Below are 8,085 nucleotides of genomic sequence, written 5' to 3' on the forward strand. Positions count from 1 at the left end.
CAGGATTCCTATTTGACTCTGCCATTCTTCCTTGCCCGTCCAACATTTCCTCATCTCCCACCCCTTCTAATGCGACTATCCCTGATGCTCCTCCCTCTTTTCCCTTGCCCCGCTACAAACTTTCTCCCTGCAAAGCTGTCACTTAGTCTGAGGTGCTAAATGAGGTCCTTAATTAAACCTGACCCACAAAAAACAGCTGGGTCAGATGGTTTAGACCCTTTCTTCTTTAAGGTTGCTGCACCTATCATCGCCAAGCCTATCTCTGACCTTTTTAACCTGTCTCTCCTCTCTGGGGAGGTTCCCATTGCTCTGACCTTTTTAGCCTGTGTCTCCTTTCTGGGGAGGTTCCCATTGCTCTGACCTTTTTAACCCGTGTCTCCTCACAGGGGAGGTTCCCATTGCTCTGACCTTTTTAACCCGTGTCTCCTCTCTGGGGAGGTTCCCATTGCTCTGACCTTTTTAACCCGTGTCTCCTCTCTGGGGAGGTTCCCATTGCTCTGACCTTTTTAACCCGTGTCTCCTCTCTGGGGAGGTTCCCATTGCTCTGACCTTTTTAACCTGTGTCTCCTCACAGGGGAGGTTCCCATTGCTCTGACCTTTTTAACCCGTGTCTCCTCTCTGGGGAGGTTCCCATTGCTCTGACCTTTTTTTTTGTAACAGTATTTTTATTGGAATTTCACAATTTTCACCCATATTAAGAGATACAACAACAGAGACAAAGCACACAGAAAAAAAACAAGAAAAACAGCACCCACTTACACATCTACACGTATATATATATACATACACACATACATACACACACACATACATACAGTGCCTTGCGAAAGTATTCGGCCCCCTTGAAATTTGCGACCTTTTGCCACATTTCAGGCTTCAAACATAAAGATATAAAACTGTATTTTTTTGTGAAGAATCAACAACAAGTGGGACACAATCATGAAGTGGAACAACATTTATTGAATATTTCAAACTTTTTTAACAAATCAAAAACTGAAAAATTGGGCGTGGAAAATTATTCAGACCCTTTACTTTCAGTGCAGCAAACTCTCTCCAGAAGTTCAGTGAGGATCTCTGAATGATCCAATGTTGACCTAAATGACTAATGATGATAAATACAATCCACCTGTGTGGAATCAAGTCTCCGTATAAATGCACCTGCACTGTGATAGTCTCAGAGGTCCGTTAAAAGCGCAGAGAGCATCATGAAGAACAAGGAACACACCAGGCAGGTCCGAGATACTGTTGTGAAGAAGTTTAAAGCCGGATTTGGATACAAAAAGATTTCCCAAGCTTTAAACATCCCAAGGAGCACTGTGCAAGCGATAATATTGAAATGGAAGGAGTATCAGACCACTGCAAATCTACCAAGACCTGGCCGTCCCTCTAAACTTTCAGCTCATACAAGGAGAAGACTGATCAGAGATGCAGCCAAGAGGCCCATGATCACTCTGGATGAACCGCAGAGATCTACAGCTGAGGTGGGAGACTCTGTCCATAGGACAACAATCAGTCGTATATTGCACAAATCTGGCCTTTATGGAAGAGTGGCAAGAAGAAAGCCATTTCTTAAAGATATCCATAAAAAGTGTTGTTTAAAGTTTGCCACAAGCCACCTGGGAGACGCACCAAACATGTGGAAGAAGGTGCTCTGGTCAGATGAAACCAAAATTTAACTTTTTGGCAACAATGCAAAACGTTATGTTTGGCGTAAAAGCAACACAGCTGAACACACCATCCCACCATCCCACTGTCAAACATGGTGGTGGCAGCATCATGGTTTGGGCCTGCTTTTCTTCAGCAGGGACAGGGAAGATGGTTAAAATTGATGGGAAGATGGATGGAGCCAAATACAGGACCATTCTGGAAGAAAACCTGATGGAGTCTGCAAAAGACCTGAGACTGGGACATAGATTTGTCTTCCAACAAGACAATGATTCAAAACATAAAGCAAAATCTACAATGGAATGGTTCAAAAATAAACATATCCAGGTGTTAGAATGGCCAAGTCAAAGTCCAGACCTGAATCCAATCGAGAATCTGTGGAAAGAACTGAAAACTGCTGTTCACAAATGCTCTCCATCCAACCTCACTGAGCTCGAGCTGTTTTGCAAGGAGGAATGGGAAAAAATGTCAGTCTCTCGATGTGCAAAACTGATAGAGACATACCCCAAGCGACTTACAGCTGTAATCGCAGCAAAAGGTGGCGCTACAAAGTATTAACTTAAGGGGGCTGAATAATTTTGCACGCCCAATTTTTCAGTTTTTGATTTGTTAAAAAAGTTTGAAATATCCAATAAATGTTGTTCCACTTCATGATTGTGTCCCACTTGTTGTTGATTCTTCACAAAAAAATACAGTTTTATATCTTTATGTTTGAAGCCTGAAATGTGGCAAAAGGTCGCAAAGTTCAAGGGGGCCGAATACTTTCGCAAGGCACTGTATACACATACATATATATATATATATACATATATACACACACAAACACATACACACCCATACATGCGTACACCATTTTCCTCTTCCCGCTCGGTGCTTCTCTCACCCCATCACCATCATTACGTCTCTCAATACATACATTTTAAACAAACTTACAAACAGAAATTAAACAAAAAAGCTCAGTTTAAACTGAGGTTAGGTTCCACACATGGAACCTACAGTGTAGTTCTGAAATACATAGATCCCCGCCATTCTACGAGAATCCTTGCAGCATAATAGCTGATACTTCAGGTTCTAGGTAATTTAGATAAGGTTCCCATACTTGGTAAAACTGGTCTGTTTTAGAATGCAATGTACATGTCAGATATTCCAGAGGCACCCATTCAAATAGTATCTTATGCCAATCTTTAATAGAAGGATTAATTATCACTAATCTACTGCAAAAGGATGTTTTTCCTCGCTGCGAAGGTAAGGATGTTGTAAAGCCTCCTTTTACCCACAGAAGTAACATGCCTACTAGGGAGACCTAACAGTAAAGAAACTGGGTCCAAATCTAGATCAACCCCTAGGATCTTTTCAATTTCTTGCAGAACACCAGACCAGTATCTTTGTATTTTGGTACATGACCATAAACAATGTGTTATGGTGTCTGTATCCGTTTTGCATTTAAGACACTGAGGGAAAGAGGAAGTGGGGCTAAAAGCATGTCTGCGATTTGGGGATATATGCAATCTGTGTATTATTCTTAATTGGATTGCTCTAGTACGATTACATATAGATATTGTTTTTGCATATCTCCAAATGTCCTCCCACATCTCTTCGTCAATAGTAACAGACAATTCTTTCTCCCTCACTTGTTTCACCCTCTGTGTGTTGACAGCAGAAAAGGACCTTAAAGTATCATAAAACAGACATTTTCCTTTGTGGGGAAAAAATGACAGACACATCAGGGTTACCAATAAGGTGGTGCTCTTCAGAATATAATGTCTTACTTGTAGGAAGCGGAAAAAGTCCGGCTTTGGGAGTCGATATTTCTCGACCATCTGCTCAAATGACAACAAAATCTTATCAGCAAATAAGTCATTTAGCCTGCGTATGCCCTTATTAAGCCAAAAGTTAAAGCCAGCATCCAGCAATCCTGGACTGAAATCTGGGTTGTTAAGAATTGGGGTAAGAGCAGAGGTTAGTTTGGACCTTCCCAGGAAGCGTTGAACTGACCTCCATACTTTGAGTGTGTTAAGTGTAATGGGATTATTGCAGTGATCTTCTACAGACTTGAAACTTCTGAAAAATAAAGATCCTGTAAGGGGTATTTTGAAAGAGAAGTCTCAATGTCTAACCAAATAGAGGAGTCATCATTTGTGATCCAGTCAGAAATATAACAAAGGTGGGCACACCATTGATAGAACCTGATATTGGGCAGGTCCAAGCCGCCCATAGAACTTGGCAGCTGCAATATTGCCATCTTAAGTCTTGGTTTGCGTTTACTCCATATAAAGGAACTTAGCCATCTATTTACATCCTTTATTACCTTATTGGAGAGTAATACTGGGATCATTTGGATTGGGTAAAGTAGTCTAGGTAAAATGTTCATTTTCAAGAGGGATATTCTACCCAACCAAGAAATCGGGAGAGAGTTCCAGCGCTCCAGATCCTGTCTTATTGTATCAAACAAGGGAACAAAATTGGCTTTGTACATTTGCTGGAATTTAGGAGTTACAAATATACCCAGATACATGAAACCTGAGGGAGACCATTTAAAAGGGAAGGGGGGAGAAGTATTAGGTACAGAGTGCAGGCTACCAAGTGGCATAGCCTCTGACTTAGTTAGGTTAATCTTGTAGCCTGAGAATTCGCTGAATAATTCAATAATATTAATAAGAGATGTAATTGAAGTCTCGGGACTAGAGATGAATATCAGGACATCATCAGCATACAAGCTTATTTTATGGTGAACATCACCAATGAGCAGCCCCTGTATAGCAGGCGTTACCCCGATGGCCTCAGCCAGTGGTTCCATAACGAGTGCAAAGAGGAGGGGGGATAAAGGACAGCCCTGTCTGGTACCTCTGTGTATAGAGAAGCTATTTGACCTTAGCCCATTAGTAAGGACAGCAGCCTGAGGATCATCATATAAAACTTTCACCCATTTTATAAAGTTGTCACCCAGACCAAATTTATTTAGAGCAAATAATAGGCAAGACCACTCTACACGATCAAATGCTTTCTCAGCATCTAGGGAGAGCACAAGACCATCCACAGCACTTTGTTGGTAGGCTTGAATTACATTAAGAAGCTGCCTGACATTGTTGCATGACTTACGGCCCTTAATGAAGCCAGTTTGGTCTCCTTTCACAATTAGTGGCAGTGAGTCCTCTAATCTTGTGGCTAGAATTTTAGAAAGCAATTTTCTATCCACATTCAGAAGGGAAATTGGTCTGTATGAGGAACAAGACTCTGGACATTTTCCCTTTTTGAGAATAAGTGAAATGTTGGCTTCTCTCAGCGTTTGAGGGAGTTGGTCATTTGAAAATGAGTGATTAAACATATCACGCAATGGCTCAAGGATCAGGCCATGGAACTATTTATAGAACTCACTACAAAGCCCGTCTGGTCCTGGGGCCTTACCATTTTGCAGATTCTTAATTGCGAACATTATCTCTTCCTTGGTAATAGGGGCATTAAGGAGGGACCTCTGCTCTTCGGAGATAGTAGGGAGCTCAATCTTACAAAAGAAGTTCTCCATTAATTTGGGTGCATCATTTGGCAGTTCTGAGGCATAAAGGTTTGTATAAAATTTCTTAAATGAGTCACTTTTCAATTTATTTTCATATAAATGATTACCATCAGAATCAGTAATAGTAGCAATTGACTGAGAGTCTGCTCTCTTTTTAGCTAAGTATGCCAAGTACTTTCCTGGCTTATCGCCATGTTCATATAGCTTTTGCCTGACAAATCTCTTTTTTTTTTCAGCGTCCTGTGTTAGGAGAGAGTCTAACGTTGATCTAATGACTGATATTTCCTTTAATAGGGCAGGAGTGGGCGTTTTAATGTAGTCCTTCTCTTTAGTTCCTAATTCACCCTCTAACATTTTTTGCTTTTCACGCTTTTTCCGTCTCTTAGTAGCTGTGTATGACATAATCAGACCCCTGGCATACGCTTTACAGGTCTCCCAAAGGAGCGAGGGGTTATCTGTTGATTGAGAGTTAATAGAGAAAAATGCTTTAAACTCTGTAATAAAATATGATGTGAATGTATGGTCTTTAAGAATGGTTGTGTTCAACCTCCAATGTCTTGACCGATTGAATGCCCCGTTGAGTTTTATGTCCAGGATCACCTCAGCATGATCAGATATGACTATGCTTCCTATCCTAGCGGATAAAACAGACTGCAGAGACGTCCTGGGCACAAAAAAATAATCTATTCTAGTCTGACATCCATGAGGTGCAGAGAAAAAAGTGAACTCTCTGTTGGAGGGATGAAAAGCTCTCCAGACATCTGCATACCCTAGATCATCACAAATAGCTTTAAGTGACTTAGCTTGAGGAGAGAGTGAAGCTATACCGCTGGGAAACCTATCAATAAGGGGGTTCAACAAGCAGTTAAAATCTCCTCCAACCACTGCAGTGTCCGAGTTTAATTCTGAAAAGTCTAGAAATACCTTAGTGAGGAAATCAGGGGGGTGAGCAGGGGGGAAGTAAATATTCATTATAGAAATGTTCTGCCCTTGTAAAGTACCATTAATTATAACAAAGTGACCAAATTTATCTTTCACACAATTCAAGACCTTAAGTGGTAAGTTCTTTTTCACCAGAATTGCTACCCCTCTACTTCTGGATGTAAATGATGAGAAAAACACTTGACCAAACCACCCTTGTTGTAATTTCAGGTGCTCCTTATCATCCAAATGAGTTTCTTGCAACAGGGCAATATCAATATTTTCTTTTTTCAAAAAAGACAGTACCTTCTTCCTCTTAATGGGGTTATGGCTCCCTCTAATGTTCCATGTACATACACGCAGTCTGTTACCTGCCATTGTATCTTGACCATTCAATATCCAGGCTGGATCCCACTGTAAAAGTGGGGTGGTACCTTTTTCCATGTGTTGAACTCTCCTCTATCTCACCGAGCATAAACAAACAATATGAACCCTGAACTCGAACCATACTAAACCCAAAAATTAAACATGTAAAGATCCAAAAGGGGGTTTTCCCACTAGCTAACATGCAGGGGATTTCAACTCTCCAATGTAGACTCTTAAGTCCGCATTGCCGCTCAATAGCCTCATCCTTTATATGTATGGAAAAGAAAATCAATAGGAGAAGATTGAGGTTCTTCCACCTAAAACCAAGCCTGGTTACCAATATGGATTCACACATATCTCAGCCTGAGCTATAGCGGCTATTACTTTAGCAATAAAAATAATAAAGATATGAATATTACTGAACAGGGGCACGTGAGAACTCACACCACTGTTTCATGATCAGATTCAACCAAAAATAAACAAAGTTATCCAATGCTGCTGAGGTGCAGCTTAAAAGTTATTTACCCGAGAGAGTCAATAAACGCAGCAGCCCTTCAGGTGTGTAGAGCTTTTTAGGTGATCCGTTGACCATAATCTTCAATGTGGCCGGGTATAACAGTGCGTAGTCCATCTTCATTCTCCTGAGTCGAGCCTTCGCCTCATCAAACGCTTTGCGTCTTCGTACAACCGCAGTGGAATAATCATTGAAGAATGAGACCTTAGGACTTTTACGTTGACTACCATCAGAGCCGATGTTTCTAGCCGCGTCCATGTGGAAACTTCAACTACATCTATGGACGCTAAGATAAAAGCACTTGAGAAACAGGTGCGCTGCTTGTCGGTGAAGTTGTGGAACTTTATAACCACCGGCCGTGGGCGCTGATTGGGACCGGGTATCGGTGCTTGAGAGCGATGGGCTCTGTCCAGCTTCACACGACCAGCCTTAGTGTCCATTTGTAGGTAGCCAGGGATCCATTCCTCAAAGAATTTTACTGAACGTGTCCCTTCAGAATTTTCCGGGAGTCACACAACACGAATATTGCATCTGCGTCCTCGATTATCCAAGTCGTCAATGTGCTCCGCCATTTCGCGCACCTGTTTCTCAAGTGCTTTTATCTTAGCGTCCATAGATGTAGTTGAAGTTTCCACTGCATCAATTCTTCCTTCCGCCTCAACAACACGTTTCACAACCCTCTGTAGTTCAGCTGAATGGCCTGCTATTGCTTCCAAGACCGTTCTTATCTTAGCATCGATCACTTTAGTAATGTTATCAGTCATCTTTTGAATCACCCGGTCCAATGGTGTTAGCCTCGCTAACGTTAGCTAGCTCCTCATGCACATCCACAGGGGTGGTGGTTTTGGTCGACTTCTTAGTAGTTCTGTTGGGCATGTTGTCGGAGATTTTTGCGAAATAGCCGTGAAGACCTATTATATTGTAACTTATTTAGCCAATTCTACCACTTTTTCAAGCTAGGAGATTAATGTAAAAATATACATTTACGAATGCCACGAGAGCTCGCTGAAACACCGTGTTCTCTCTACGGCGCCATTTTGTCGCCCCCCTGCTCTGACCTTTTTAACCTGTGTATCCTCTCTGGGGAGGTTCCCACTGCTCTGAC

General features: G+C 41.6%; 1 protein-coding gene across 1 annotated transcript in view; it reads right to left on the reverse strand.

The window, feature by feature from the left end:
- The window catches only part of LOC139412857 (BCL6 corepressor), a 127,303-nt gene extending 120,077 nt beyond the window's left edge, over positions 1 to 7,226 (reverse strand). The window contains exon 1 of the mRNA XM_071159605.1: positions 6,992 to 7,226. The gene's annotated coding sequence lies outside the window, so the exon portion shown is untranslated. The remainder of the gene's footprint in view (positions 1 to 6,991) is intronic.
- Positions 7,227 to 8,085: the final 859 nt, after the last annotated feature.

Source organism: Oncorhynchus clarkii, chromosome 7 (genome assembly GCF_045791955.1).
Source record: "Oncorhynchus clarkii lewisi isolate Uvic-CL-2024 chromosome 7, UVic_Ocla_1.0, whole genome shotgun sequence".
Lineage (NCBI taxonomy): Eukaryota > Metazoa > Chordata > Actinopteri > Salmoniformes > Salmonidae > Oncorhynchus > Oncorhynchus clarkii.